Below are 16505 nucleotides of genomic sequence, written 5' to 3' on the forward strand. Positions count from 1 at the left end.
AAAGATGACTCGTCTTTTGAGGAACGAGTGATAAACAGGGATAGCAACTGATTCCAGGTACAAATTGGAATTTTCCAATCACGGCAGTGTCACAAGGATGGCTAGGTGAAATCACTCTTCGCAGATGTTCCTCAAAATGGGTAAACACACAAATGGAAGTGAATGATCGGCCAAATGACGGTGGAGGTGACGGTGCACAAACACGACCAAGGCTTTTATGGCTGATGAATTTACGATCTCAGAAGGTTATTTACCGGGATAGGTTCTTTTTTTAGATAAAAATGAGCTTAAACTCTGGAGGGAACATTGCTCACTGCTTTTATTTATTTTTTAACGAGCATGAAGACCGCGTTAAAACTGCTCGGATCTTGCGTTTATTTTTTAACGAGCATGAACCATGTGCTAAAACTGCTCGAAATACCAGTCATAAAATAAGAATGCCTCCTCTAAGGTTCCATTTTTTATAGAGCTTGCGCCTTACCAAAGCTATGATCCAACTCATCCTTCCTTTATGTAAGTTCGGAAAACGGTTAATCTTAAAACCAGATAAATAACCGCCCCTAGCTTACACTCCAAAAGGTTTGCATGCCCCCAGGTATAGGATAGAATTTCGAGGTTGCCCCTCTTCTCCCCCACTTCTGCTCTTCTTTGGGTGTTCCCAGCTACTTGTCACCTTGCTAATCTAATGTTTAACGATACTAGTCTTCTCGTTATTTTAAGGGGTCTTACGCGGTACTTGTCTTCCCGTCGGCCCAACTTTTAACGAACAGCTGTTTGTGACAAGAGAAGAACACTTTTCAAAGACAAAACATTGGTGTTATTGAAGGAGGCTTGCCTCTTTCTTATTATCCAAAGACGGTTCTATTTGCTGCCGCAAATCAATCTCTTTCTTTGGCGATGTCTATCATTAGGTTACTCAAAGATGGTTACCCTATGTCACAACAATAGAATCTCTTTCTTTGGAGGCTGCCCCTACTTATCCTTCAAAACATTTGTTTTAATGGGTGAGGCTTGCTTTTCCCCAAAGATGGTTACTGCTTGTCGCAATAAGGGAATTCCTACTTGGGCATTGCCCACTTCTTTAGACAAAGGTGAATGACTCTTTTGCCAAACACATAACTTTAACAAAAGAATACTATTCCAGAACAACCCCTCTTCCATCCACGGACGGGGTACGGACTAGTCATATTCTTCTACGGAAATTCTACCTTATACCCAGGGTTTCTTCTGCCCGAAGCAGACCAAGGTGCATGCCCCCTGGGTTCCAGTCTTTCTTTCTGAATCACTCGCACTCATTGGGAAGGAGGACTGGGGGTGGAGGCATATCTTGAGTGAACAGACCATTTAGGATTGGTATTTGACTATTTGCGATGCGAGATCCCGGAAATGAAAGTTGGTCTACGAGCTTGACCATCCTTCCTTCGTGTGGAAAACACATTACTCTAAAGAGTGAGGAGACTATCGCTCCCATGCAATAAATATAGTCACGTCCAAGGAGTAGGTTATAATCCAAGGGTCCTTGGACGACCATCACGTTCAAATTAACGGTCTTCCCTTTCAATGTAACAGGCACATTGGGGAGGATTCCTAATGGTCGACTGGTTCCTTTATCAAAACCTGAGAGATTTCTTAACTCAGGTAAAAGCGCCGGGGAACCCAGTGCTTTCCAAGCAACAGAGGAAAGGATACTCACAGACGCCCCTTCATCAATGATAGTACCAGCCATAATCATTCTATAGATCTGGACAATGATTCTGAATGGTATACTGGCTGGTAACCGGGGTCTGCCTAGTTGATTCCAATCAAAGGATACAACCAGGTTGCTTGGTGGTGGGACCGAATATACGGCCGGGTATGACCCTGATGATGTTCCTTCCTGCGATAAAGGAATGGGCGCATTGCCCTGACGCTCATCAGAGTCGGTGCTAATGAAAAGAACTTGGATGGTGTCATCCTTATTCTCTTCAGTGAGGGTGTCGCATGAAGATGACTCTTCGGCGACGGTGTCATTTGAAGATGAAACTTCTGAAGGTAGAACCGGGTCAACTGCCGTATCGACCTTTGGACTTTCGTCCGGTCTGGATTCAGTAGGTTCATTTTCAATGACTGACGCTTCAGCCGACCACTTGAGCGGGCCAGCTGTATTTTCAACCAACGAAGGACTTGGCACGAGTTTTTTGTATCCAGGAGGAAGTTTTACCGGTGAAACCGGACGATCTTCCAAAACTCTCTTCGCTTCCTCTAAGAAGGGACAACGGTGGATGGCATGACTGCCTTCACACAACTTACAGGGGAATCTTACTCGCCCTTTTTGTCTTGATCCTTCACTTTTGCTGGTTGACGGAAAGCAATCAACCTGATTGTCAGAGGTTGATGCCCCCGAATTGTGCAGACGAGGGGACCAGTCCCTTAGTATCCGGAGAATACAGGGACAATCTCTGTGGAAATGGTCTCCTCTACATATGACACATGGCGATTTAGGCCTGGTCTGTGCAGTGGGTGGGTTTTTTTCAGATGTCTTTTGCTTGCCCCCAGTCGCCTTAGGCTCCTTCTTCTTCTTTTCTTTCTTCTTATTTTCCTTCTTCTCCTTGGGAGGCTGACTTTTGCCGGCTCTACCTTGCGAAGACGAAGGATCGGAGGAAGAACTTTTGGAAGTAGAAGGCTGGTGGGCAGCTCTAGACTGATCTAACTGTTGACTCGATTGATCAGGAACCATGGTGGCCTGAACTACATTGGTTGAGAACAGCCAAACTGGCAGGCCTATTGTCAGTCCTGGAAGCGACAATGTGGCCATATGGGGCGCACCAACTTCTCCCCAAGAGGAGAAAGGACTAGGACTTCCATCTTGTGGACTTCCTTGGTTGGGGCGTTCCATGTTCTCAACTTACAGATCAACGCGGGAATGAGAGGTGATTATGTTCCGTTTAAAATGAATTTTATAACGACGCTTTATTAGACACAACTTTGCTTTTTCATGTTTTAAGAGTCGAGAAAAAGCTAAAGATGACTCTAGTCGCCTTCGATGTATTAACGAGCCCGAAGTGACAAATGCTCGGTTGGACTTTTTCAGTTATAGAGTTTGAAAAAGGCCAAAAGAAACTGCTCTGGAGATCTAGGCAGAGGGTGTGCCAAACCTTTCGCGAAACCACAGAATACGTTTTACGGTACGGGTGGTCAATCTTCGTGAATGTTGTGTTCACTGCATCGCGATCAGTAGGGCGGCCGACACGGCTTCCTAAGGATAAAGGCTTTATTCCTATAGGGGTCTCCCAATATACTCGACGGTACGCGAGAGGACAAGTCCGTATTGATACTTATCGCTTCACCGTGGAGGAATCACCCAACCACTCAACGCTAAGATATCACGTTTAACGACGCCGGAACACGTCTCTAGCTTAGACCTCTATGTGTTTGCGTTATGTTTCAATGCGTTGTTATGTAAATTCAATTCATTTTAATGTTGATCTTGCTTAGCAGTTTGCCTTTAAGGATCACCACGAGATGTATTTATACAACTTCCTAAATGCAATCTAAGATGAGAAGCAAAACTTTTCAATCTTTCAACTTTGAAAACCTTAATCTACTGAGGGAAAAGAAAGACATCAACTTTTCACACAGATCATAGAACACACACTAAATGCACTTTTTCCTAAATCAACATGCAAACTGTCAATAATGCATATTTCTTTTCTTTATCCTTAATGTTGATGTAAGACAAAAAGGAAACTGTTGTATAACTTTGAATCTAATTTCAAGCGAAAGTAAACAAGCTTGTCCAAAATCAAAAGACACCTTAAGATCGACTTGTTTAGACACTGGAAATGTATAGATTCAAACCACAAAATGAAAAACAAACAAACTCAAACAGCCATGAACAGTAATAAAACTAGCTCTTAAGATCACAAAGACACTTTTACAGTTCAGGATCTAAGAGGCCACAGCTATACTGGTTTGCTTTTCACAATGGGAAACTGTAACTGAAACAAGAAATACTGAAAGAACAATCACAGTTTCATCACACAACTGAGGTGGAATAATGTCAAGGAAAGTTGGTTTACAGCAAGTACAAATGACAAGCAATCAGCAGCAAAATAACAGTGAAAACAAGGCCAAGACTCAGTGGGAAACCTCAGGAAGACATAGCCTAACTGGTTCAGCGCAGGCTCTGGTCTGTCAAACTGACTCTCAGCGCAGTTCCCGAAGGGAGTACCTGCGCTGAAATGTAGACTGCCTTTGGACAGCCTGCACTGAGACACGAGAGTTGCGTTTACAAGGGTTTCCGGGTCATAAAAAGCTCAAAAATTCACTGTTTTTGCTGAAATAAAAAGCTATAGGTCAAGTACAAGCTAAGGGATGATCAAGAGGATGAAAAGCTATCACAAAGAGCACAAGATTCCTTGTGGATCAGCTCTTCAAATCATAAACTTGCTCAGAAACTGAGCCAGAGCAGCTGCCCTCTACTTTGCAATTGAAGGACTCAATTGCAGTTCGATTTGGTTCTCTCCTTGTTTATGAGATGAATAGCAAGAAACACAATAAACCAACAAGATACTAGGTCCCCAGCGGAGTCGCCAGTTTGTTGTGGGGAAAAGTATCCGACTCAGAATGACCCTATCCCTACTCTAAGGGTGATAGTTCCTTAGCAACAACTGAAAGTAAAGCTTTGATATTTTTCCTTTATGAAAGTACAAAGAAGGAAGAAAAGATTGACCAACCGATGTCTTTCGCTTTTGTCGATCCTGTCTTCTCTCTTTGCCTCTTGTTCCCAGCTCCTTGCTCCCTTTGCCGGCCCAGCTACACAAAGATCCTTCAAAAACAAGAGAGGGAAACTACAAGAAACATGTACTCATAACTGATGCATGGATTAGAATGAATCAAATATACAGATAAAAACAATACATCATTGCAATACAAGTATATAGGAGAACATCAAAGCTTTATTGATAGAAGAAAAAGGTTCTGAGAAGGTTACAACCATAAATGGCTCCAATCCAGCAGCACCTTCCCAGCAGCAAGAAATCTCCTCTTCCCCTCTATAAAAGCAATCACCCAATAGCTCTAACTGTAAACCAACAGCACTTCCTTGCTTTGCACAAAATTCCAGCCTCCCTAGACCTCATAGAAGAGCTCTATATATAGGAGATTTGGAGAAAGGATGAGTCAGCTTGAGACTGACCTAAAGCTGCCTTGTGTCCTCTCCCTCTTCAGTTAAACTTCAGTTCTTGAGTCCACTTGGAGATCCTTGCTTCCACATGGAGATCAAGTACCTCTTACTCATCATAGGGCGAATTCCTTGAACCAAGTGTCAGTTTGGAAGCTTCCTGGGCAGTTGACACCTTGCAGAATGACTGTGCCACTTGGCCAATCTCGCCCAGCGCAGGTAGCCTTCATTGGTTTTGACTTTCAGCGCAGGTACAAGGAGGAGCAGTTGACATTCAGCGCAGATGCTCAGTGGAGCAGCTGACATGATCCAAAAATAGCCTGTTTTTGAGTGTTTTCAGGTGGAGAACTTATAGGAAGTGCTGTGGTTTGCTGACCTTGTTCCTCTAGGGGTAAGAACAACATGTTTAGGGACTTTGGATCCCTGTAATTATCGACATTTCATGCTCCATGCTGCGAGGCACAAAAATGTCTATAACAGTTGCCCCCTAAAGTATGAGGCCGTTTATCGGGTGAAATGCTTTATTCAGAGGGTCCGAAGTTCATTCAAGTGCTGAGAGGTGCCCTGTAATACAATACAATACAATACATTATTTTTCATTCTGTTTTCATGATCTAGCTGAGGCGGGCATTCCCATGCTCAGCTTTATAAATACATTTTGGTACATAGAACAGACGATCGTCTGATGGTAGACTGATAATTCTCTGCTGAAATTATCATCCTTTGAGTAGGATGATCATCTGCTGCAATGATGTACATGACAAATGCTTTTATATTTCCTGAATATGTATCGCAGCCCGGATGGATGAAACTAGATCTGGGGTCTTCAAACTCGTTCGATCTTCACTCTAAGTACAAGTCGATCCATGTGAGAATTTCGCTGAAGTCGAACATGGAAAGACATCGCTTGATTACCGGTCAATGATGAAAACCGTTAACAAGCGCGAGAGGAATCACCGATAATGATAATGACCCTCAAGGTACTGCAGTACAATTCACGTGGCGTGAATAAAGGACTTGGCGTCGAACGCCACGCAAAATCTTCTGGTCGAAGGTCATTGATGTATACCTGTCGCCGGAAGTGAGAAACTTGCCATTGAGGCATGCAAGCTTCAAAGTACTGATGGGGTTGTTCCTAGATCAACTTCTTGGATAATGAGCTGAAGTCGACAAGAAGCGATCCGTCAAAGGAGGGCCTTAATGAATCCCACATCAATGACACGGAACGGAGCTAATGATTTTAGTGGAGGTGAAAACAAACTGTGACATATGATTCAGGGTGGCGATCATGAATGGATGAAGGATAATGTATGGCAGTGGATGGGACACGGTTGACACTTTCAGAATGACCTCTCTTGAACATATAACGACACTGATGCGATGGATCGGTAGCATTACCCCAAAATGTGGATGGTTTGGCGAAGACCATGGTGATGAGACCGGTGAATGAAACAACCCAACCCGATGTGGTACGGAAGAAAAGTGTCATGTTCAAGAGTGACTTGCTACCATTAAGCTTTGATGTTCTCCCAATTTTTCCCCAGTCATTTCTGACCAGTACCTCTTTATTTTTGTCAAGCTTGAGGAGGATAACATATGCTTGTTCTATAACCTGCCCTTCGAGCAAGCCCATCGCTATGATTTAACGAGCTTAGCGATAGGGAAACTCGTTCTCGTCTAAAGACAAGTTTGTCGCTATTTAATTATTTTAACGAGTCTAACGACAAGGAAAACTCGGTCCTTTTCATTTTTAGAGAGTCTGAAAAGGTACAGAAAGTTAACTCCATAATTCCTTTTTCATCATCTAATCCCTTAAGTCCGAAAAAGTATAAAACAATACAGAAGGGATGGGTGTTCGGTACTTTTAACGAGCCGAACAAGACAAGCGCTCGATCTTTTTGTGTTATAATCCCTCAGGTCCAAAAAGATTAAAGTCTAAAAGAGGGACAGCTCTTCCGGTCCCTTTAACGAGCTGGAAGGCCAGAACTCGGCAAACTTTTCATATTTTACGAGTCAGAAAAGAGCTCAAAGATGACTCGTCTTTTGAGGAACGAGTGATAAACAGGGATAGCAACTGATTCCAGGTACAAATTGGAATTTTCCAATCACGGCAGTGTCACAAGGATGGCTAGGTGAAATCACTCTTCGCAGATGTTCCTCAAAATGGGTAAACACACAAATGGAAGTGAATGATCGGCCAAATGACGGTGGAGGTGACGGTGCACAAACACGACCAAGGCTTTTATGGCTGATGAATTTACGATCTCAGAAGTTTATTTACCGGGATAGGTTCTTTTTTTAGATAAAAATGAGCTTAAACTCTGGAGGGAACATTGCTCACTGCTTTTATTTATTTTTTAACGAGCATGAAGACTGCGTTAAAACTGCTCAGATCTTGCGTTTATTTTTTAACGAGCATGAACCATGTGCTAAAACTGCTCGAAATACCAGTCATAAAATAAGAATGCCTCCTCTAAGGTTCCATTTTTTATAGAGCTTGCGCCTTACCAAAGCTATGCTCCAACTCATCCTTCCTTTATGTAAGTTCGGAAAACGGTTAATCTTAAAACCAGATAAATAACCGCCCCTAGCTTACACTCCAAAAGGTTTGCATGCCCCCAGGTATAGGATAGAATTTCGAGGCTGCCCCTCTTCTCCCCCACTTCTGCTCTTCTTTGGGTGTTCCCAGCTACTTGTCACCTTGCTAATCTAATGTTTAACGATACTAGTCTTCTCGTTATTTTAAGGGGTCTTACGCGGTACTTGTCTTCCCGTCGGCCCAACTTTTAACGAACAGCTATTTGTGACAAGAGAAGAACACTTTTCAAAGACAAAACATTGGTGTTATTGAAGGAGGCTTGCCTCTTTCTTATTATCCGAAGACGGTTCTATTTGCTGCCGCAAATCAATCTCTTTCTTTGGCGATGTCTATCATTAGGTTACTCAAAGATGGTTACCCTATGTCACAACAATAGAATCTCTTTCTTTGGAGGCTGCCCCTACTTATCCTTCAAAACATTTGTTTTAATGGGTGAGGCTTGCTTTTCCCCAAAGATGGTTACTGCTTGTCGCAATAAGGGAATTCCTACTTGGGCATTGCCCACTTCTTTAGACAAAGGTGAATGACTCTTTTGCCAAACACATAACTTTAACAAAAGAATACTATTCCAGAACAACCCCTCTTCCATCCACGGACGGGGTACGGACTAGTCATATTCTTCTGCGGAAATTCTACCTTATACCCAGGGTTTCTTCTGCCCGAAGCAGACCAGGGTGCATGCCCCCTGGGTTCCAGTCTTTCTTTCCGAATCACTCGCACTCATCGGGAAGGAGGACTGGGGGTGGAGGCATATCTTGAGTGAACAGACCATTTAGGATTGGTATTTGACTATTTGCGATGCGAGATCCCGGAAATGAAAGTTGGTCTACGAGCTTGACCATCCTTCCTTCGTGTGGAAAACACATTACTCTAAAGAGTGAAGAGACTATCGCTCCCATGCAATAAATATAGTCACGTCCAAGGAGTAGGTTATAATCCAAGGGTCCTTGGACGACCATCACGTTCAAATTAACGGTCTTCCCTTTCAATGTAACAGGCACATTGGGGAGGATTCCTAATGGTCGACTGGTTCCTTTATCAAAACCTGAGAGATTTCTTAACTCAGGTAAAAGCGTCGGGGAACCCAGTGCTTTCCAAGCAACAGAGGAAAGGATACTCACAGACGCCCCTTCATCAATGATAGTACCAGCCATAATCATTCTATAGATCTGGACAATGATTCTGAATGGTATACTGGCTGGTAACCGGGGTCTGCCTAGTTGATTCCAATCAAAGGATACAACCAGGTTGCTTGGTGGTGGGACCGAATATACGGCCGGGTATGACCCTGATGATGTTCCTTCCTGCGATAAAGGAATGGGCGCATTGCCCTGACGCTCATCAGAGTCGGTGCTAATGAAAAGAACCTGGATGGTGTCATCCTTATTCTCTTCAGTGAGGGTGTCGCATGAAGATGACTCTTCGGCGACGGTGTCATTTGAAGATGAAACTTCTGAAGGTAGAACCGGGTCAACTGCCGTATCGACCTTTGGACTTTCGTCCGGTCTGGATTCAGTAGGTTCATTTTCAGTGACTGACGCTTCAGCCGACCACTTGAGCGGGCCAGCTGTATTTTCAACCAACGAAGGACTTGGCACGAGTTTTTTGTATCCAGGAGGAAGTTTTACCGGTGAAACCGGACGATCTTCCAAAACTCTCTTCGCTTCCTCTAAGAAGGGACAACGGTGGATGGCATGACTGCCTTCACACAACTTACAGGGGAATCTTACTCCCCCTTTTTGTCTTGATCCTTCACTTTCGCTGGTTGACGGAAAGCAATCAACCTGATTGTCAGAGGTTGATGCCCCCGAATTGTGCAGACGAGGGGACCAGTCCCTTAGTATCCGGGGAATACAGGGACAATCTCTGTGGAAATGGTCTCCTCTACATATGACACATGGCGATTTAGGCCCGGTCTGTGCAGTGGGTGGGTTTTTGTCAGATGTCTTTTGCTTGCCCCCAGTCGCCTTAGGCTCCTTCTTCTTCTTTTCTTTCTTCTTCTTTTCCTTCTTCTCCTTGGGAGGCTGACTTTTGCCGGCTCTACCTTGCGAAGACGAAGGATCGGAGGAAGAACTTTTGGAAGTAGAAGGCTGGTGGGCAGCTCTAGACTGATCTAACTGTTGACTCGATTGATCAGGAACCATGGTGGCCTGAACTACATTGGTTGAGAACAGCCAAACTGGCAGGCCTATTGTCAGTCCTGGAAGCGACAATGTGGCCATATGGGGCGCACCAACTTCTCCCCAAGAGGAGAAAGGACTAGGACTTCCATCTTGTGGACTTCCTTGGTTGGGGCGTTCCATGTTCTCAACTTACAGATCAACGCGGGAATGAGAGGTGATTATGTTCCGTTTAAAATGAATTTTATAACGACGCTTTATTAGACACAACTTTGCTTTTTCATGTTTTAAGAGTCGAGAAAAAGCTAAAGATGACTCTAGTCGCCTTCGATGTATTAACGAGCCCGAAGTGACAAATGCTCGGTTGGACTTTTTCAGTTATAGAGTTTGAAAAAGGCCAAAAGAAACTGCTCTGGAGATCTAGGCAGAGGGTGTGCCAAACCTTTCGTGAAACCACAGAATACGTTTTACGGTACGGGTGGTCAATCTTCGTGAATGCTGTGTTCACTGCATCGCGATCAGTAGGGCGGCCGACACGGCTTCCTAAGGATAAAGGCTTTATTCCTATAGGGGTCTCCCAATATACTCGACGGTACGCGAGAGCACAAGTCCGTATTGATACTTATCGCTTCACCGTGGAGGAATCACCCAACCACTCAACGCTAAGATATCACGTTTAACGACGCCGGAACACGTCTCTAGCTTAGACCTCTATGTGTTTGCGTTATGTTTCAATGCGTTGTTATGTAAATTCAATTCATTTTAATGTTGATCTTGCTTAGCAGTTTGCCTTTAAGGATCACCACGAGATGTATATATACAACTTCCTAAATGCAATCTAAGATGAGAAGCAAAACTTTTCAATCTTTCAACTTTGAAAACCTTAATCTACTGAGGGAAAAGAAAGACATCAACTTTTCACACAGATCATAGAACACACACTAAATGCACTTTTTCCTAAATCAACATGCAAACTGTCAATAATGCATATGCACAATGCAGATATTTCTTTTCTTTATCCTTAATGTTGATGTAAGACAAAAAGGAAACTGTTGTATAACTTTGAATCTAATTTCAAGCGAAAGTAAACAAGCTTGTCCAAAATCAAAAGACACCTTAAGATCGACTTGTTTAGACACTGGAAATGTATAGATTCAAACCACAAAATGAAAAACAAACAAACTCAAACAGCCATGAACAGTAATAAAACTAGCTCTTAAGATCACAAAGACACTTTTACAGTTCAGGATCTAAGAGGCCACAGCTATACTGGTTTGCTTTTCACAATGGGAAACTGTAACTGAAACAAGAAATACTGAAAGAACAATCACAGTTTCATCACACAACTGAGGCGGAATAATGTCAAGGAAAGTTAGTTTACAGCAAGTACAAATGACAAGCAATCAGCAGCAAAATAACAGTGAAAACAGGGCCAAGACTCAGTGGGAAACCTCAGGAAGACATAGCCTAACTGGTTCAGCGCAGGCTCTGGTCTGTCAAACTGACTCTCAGCGCAGTTCCCGAAGGGAGTACCTGCGCTGAAATGCAGACTGCCTTTGGACAGCCTGCACTGAGACACGAGAGTTGCGTTTACAAGGGTTTCCGGGTCATAAAAAGCTCAAAAATTCACTGTTTTTGCTGAAATAAAAAGCTATAGGTCAAGTACAAGCTAAGGGATGATCAAGAGGATGAAAAGCTATCACAAAGAGCACAAGAGTCCTTGTGGATCAGCTCTTCAAATCATAAACTTGCTCAGAAACTGAGCCAGAGCAGCTGCCCTCTACTTTGCAATTGAAGGACTCAATTGCAGTTCGATTTGGTGCTCTCCTTGTTTATGAGATGAATAGCAAGAAACACAATAAACCAACAAGATACTAGGTCCCCAGCGGAGTCGCCAGTTTGTTGTGGGGAAAAGTATTCGACTCGGAATGACCCTATCCCTACTCTAAGGGTGATAGTTCCTTAGCAACAACTGAAAGTAAAGCTTTGATATTTTTCCTTTATGAAAGTACAGAGAAGGAAGAAAAGATTGACCAACCGATGTCTTTCGCTTTTGTCGATCCTGTCTTCTCTCTTTGCCTCTTGTTCCCAGCTCCTTGCTCCCTTTGCCGGCCCAGCTACACAAAGATCCTTCAAAAACAAGAGAGGGAAACTACAAGAAACATGTACTCATAACTGATGCATGGATTAGAATGAATCAAATATACAGATAAAAACAATACATCATTGCAATACAAGTATATAGGAGAACATCAAAGCTTTATTGATAGAAGAAAAAGGTTCTGAGAAGGTTACAACCATAAATGGCTCCAATCCAGCAGCACCTTCCCAGCAGCAAGAAATCTCCTCTTCCCCTCTATAAAAGCAATCACCCAATAGCTCTAACTGTAAACCAACAGCACTTCCTTGCTTTGCACAAAATTCCAGCCTCCCTAGACCTCATAGAAGAGCTCTATATATAGGAGATTTGGAGAAAGGATGAGTCAGCTTGAGACTGACCTAAAGCTGCCTTGTGTCCTCTCCCTCTTTAGTTAAACTTCAGTTCTTGAGTCCACTTGGAGATCCTTGCTTCCACATGGAGATCAATTACCTCTTACTCATCATAGGGCGAATTCCTTGAACCAAGTGTCAGTTTGGAAGCTTCCTGGGCAGTTGACACCTTGCAGAATGACTGTGCCACTTGGCCAATCTCGCCCAGCGCAGGTAGCCTTCATTGGTTTTGACTTTCAGCGCAGGTACAAGGAGGAGCAGTTGACATTCAGCGCAGATGCTCAGTGGAGATGCTGACATGATCCAAAAATAGCCTGTTTTTGAGTGTTTTCAGGTGGAGAACTTATAGGAAGTGCTGTGGTTTGCTGACCTTGTTCCTCTAGGGGTAAGAACAACATGTTTAGGGACTTTGGATCCCTGTAATTATCGACATTTCATGCTCCATGCTGCGAGGCACAAAAATGTCTATAACACAGAAGAGGTTGTTCCAGCAGAGAATTAGTTTATTGTATCTTTGACGTGCATGTTAAGGTTTCCCCCCTTACCTTACTCTACTTGACTGAGCTGACAAGGGTTAACCCAAAAACAATCGACTAGAGAAGGTGACACTAGTTAGTGCGCAAGCGTTGTGTTTACACTAAGGTTCACTTCGAATAGTACATATTTTCCTTTGTCGTATCATGGACTAAGAGTAACAAGCTCATCATACAGAGGCAAGATGATAGATAACAAAGTAGTGATAGTTGTACAAGCCCTCGTGTACTTTACCCAGCTTGCTTCAAGAGTTATACATGGTTTCATGCAAGACTAACCTATGAACGAAACAAGTGAACTAACAACACCAAAGCAAAGCAAAAGCAGAAGCAAAAGTGAAAGCAAAGCAAGGAAGCAAAAAAAGCATGTAAGCAAATGATCATGCAAGCAAACAACTAAAATCAAACACTACTCCTACTCCTACACTAACAATACATGGGCCTGATCACGTGAAGTGATACTTCCAATGCAGCCATCGGCACATTGGTAGACCCATGTTGGTGAAGTCTTGGTCCGCGAGCAACCCAGTTGTGCGAACTAGTGATGCAGGAGCATCTAGACCCAGCCAATAATGTGGAGATTTGTCCACATGTTGTGTTTAAATCCAGTGAAATTTATTTACTGTTGGTCAAAAGTCAATTTACTGAGGAGGTTGGATTCCTCAAATAATTTGTTATTGTAATAAATAGGACATTAGCTTATTTTGGATTTTGAGATAGAGTTGTTAGTCTAGGTGTCATTGAAAAGCAACGGAATAGAAGAATTATGTTCTTTCTTGAAAAAAATAGGAAACTCTATTAGATAATTTAGGAGAATTATTCGAGTGGATAATAAATAGAGGAAAATTGTAATGAGCTGGGAGGATTCTTTTAGATTGATTAGAGTTTGTGTGTGGCTTTGAGGAGAGGGAGAGGAGCGATGGTGTGAGTGTGAGGTTTGGTGTGGAGCGCTACGCTCAGATTTAGTATTGAGATGTGTAAAAAAAAAAACAGTGATCAGTTTTGTGTAATTGCCCAAGAGCCGAGTCTGTTTCATTCTTTGAATATAATTGTGGTTTGAATACATAGATTATGCTTTATGATGTTAAAATTGATAGAAAATAGAATGCACAGTGTTATTTGCCATTAGTTCGGTTGTAATTGCAGATTGTATAGAGTGTATACAACGTTGAAGAACCGCATTCGAAATTTGTGGAAATGCGAGTATGGTATGTCTGTATAATTGATTGAATTGAGTTTGATCTACGTTTTTTTGTATTTTGAAGAATTATGTCTCTATTGCAATTCGGCGTTATCAAATTTTGTGAGTTGGGAACCGTCTTTACCCCAGAAAATAGATTAAAAAGACGGTGTGGATCTTTTGTAGTGGAGGCGAATTAACATATCATTCAGTTTGAAATGCATCGGATCCCCAGAACTTATGGCATTGAAATAAAAAGGGAAGGTTTCCGTATCAATCAATTTAGCAATGAATCTAATGCGAAGTGATATTAATTGGTTCCAAAGGATATCGGTTTCGTGATTTTATAGGTGAACGTGGTTAATTATCCAATCGGATCGGATAAGAGGATAGTTAAAAGGTGGAAGCACACTTGCATGTGCCGATTTCTGACTCCGATCAATCGGATCAGAACTACAACTCTTGACAGCTTTGATATTCAAATAAATGTGACTTCTGATTACCGATTACATCGGATCGGAACTGTGGTTGTTATTAACAGTTTTGGCTTTCAAACCGTTATGGTTTGCGAGTGCCGATTGCAATCGCATCAGAGTATAGAGATTTGGATCGGATCGTCAGCTTGGAGTGCGTAGAACAGTGGTTGATATTATATCGGCATTTGTTGAATTGGCGTATGTTAGAGTTTAAATCGGTGCATTTTGCAGTTGAGGAGGGTAGTGATACCGTATCAAATTGTGGTTACATGCCCAAACTCTTGTAGCATATCATAATACAACAATTGGCAAACCGATTCGGGATCGAATCAATAAAATCTGGGATTGCTGCAATGTGCTGTTGATTCAGAAGAGTATATTGCGCGATGCTGTGACCGATCTTTCGTTGCATTATTTGAAGAAGGTGAAGATCGTGGTTGTCAAGGACATGGAGGGGGATGATATCGAATTTATTACCAAGACACTGAATTGTTTACCTATTGCGAATATTGAGCATTTTAGGAAGAGAGGCTGGGCATGCCGACATCATGGAGAAGCGCAGAGAGAAGTTGGGTCGAAAGGCCTAATTATTGGTATGGGAATGTGTCTATAGATGCTTGTTAATATCCAGATAAGAAAGAAAGTATTTGGAGGGTAAAAGTGAAGATTTCAAAAGCTATGGTCCATTATTAACTTGTATGCAAAGTTCGATTATTTATCGAAGAGTCATAAGAAGGGATTATTGAAAAAGGACTGAGTATGGTATTCGACTATGATTTTATAACCATGTATATGAATTTTGTTTGAGAAATTCAAGCTTTCGCATGTAGAAAAGGTTGGTACAAATTGAGGTTGCCGAATATTGAGTTTTATTTGAGCAGCAGATGAAATGCCTGTTTATATGCTTCAATAAGAGTATGATTCTGGGGTATCGCAGAGGTGTCTCTGCGTCATTTTTGGTATCAGAGCTTGGCTCTGTTGAAATTGAATAACTTTGTTTTTCTGAATAAAGTTTAGTACCAGATTACAGCAGTGAGGAAATCCATTCAAAACACAGGTGACAGCATCAAAAAGAGTGAAGACTGCAGCAATATAAATCAAGAGAAGTTGTGAGAGAAGAACCAGATGCGTTCTTAAAAGTAGAAGTGGCAGTGAACCTGAAGATTCCAACAAAAGATTGGACAAAGAGGACAATTGAAGTGTCTTCGAGAGAGAAAGTGAGAGATTGCAGAAGCCTAGAGGGAGCAAATGTGTTGCTCAAGAGAAGATTCCAGATAGGGGATCGTGCTTACCAAAAGACTGAGTGAGGAGAGCTTAGTGAGGTAAGATTGCGGTAAGAAGGACTTGCTGTGCAGAGGCTTGTTGCAGAGGTGCGAAGAGCTCATGGAAAGAGAGGAGCAGAAAATGACTACAGATAGTCATAGTAGAAGTTCACAAAGAAGCCATAGCAGAAGGGAAGATGCCAAAGCAAATGGCAAGAGGATGAGTCAAGAAGACTTTGACCGAGAGAAAACTGAGATAGATTTCTAGATTGGAATATTGATGAAGATGCTGTAGAAAAGTGTTTGGACCATGAGGAAAAGAGTAAAGTGGCCAAGGCTACGAGAAAGGAGAAGTCAGCAAGTGAAGTCAGAGATAATAGAAGAATTGAGAAAGATTGAGCAGATATTGAGTGCTCAAGAGGAATCAGAGAAACTCAGAGAAGCAGAGGTAGAATTGGAAGTTTCCATTTGCAGACCAGAACAAGGTGAAATGTTGGGGAAAGAGGATAATGAGAGGTCAGCTGAAGATCTCATGGACTACTGGCAGAGTTCAGAACAATTCGAAGATATGTTGACAAAGGAAGCAGATGAGGCAATGAAGCCTTGTGATTTTGATTCTTATAGTTTGTGTATGTTTGCAGGATATGCAGAGGATGATGGAAAACCTGATGAAATTTTCACAAC

The sequence above is a fragment of the Pinus tabuliformis genome, chromosome 5_2 (genome assembly GCF_031772625.1).
Source record: "Pinus tabuliformis cultivar Carrire ecotype Pingquan chromosome 5_2, CPIR1, whole genome shotgun sequence".
Taxonomy (NCBI): Eukaryota; Viridiplantae; Streptophyta; class Pinopsida; order Pinales; family Pinaceae; genus Pinus; species Pinus tabuliformis.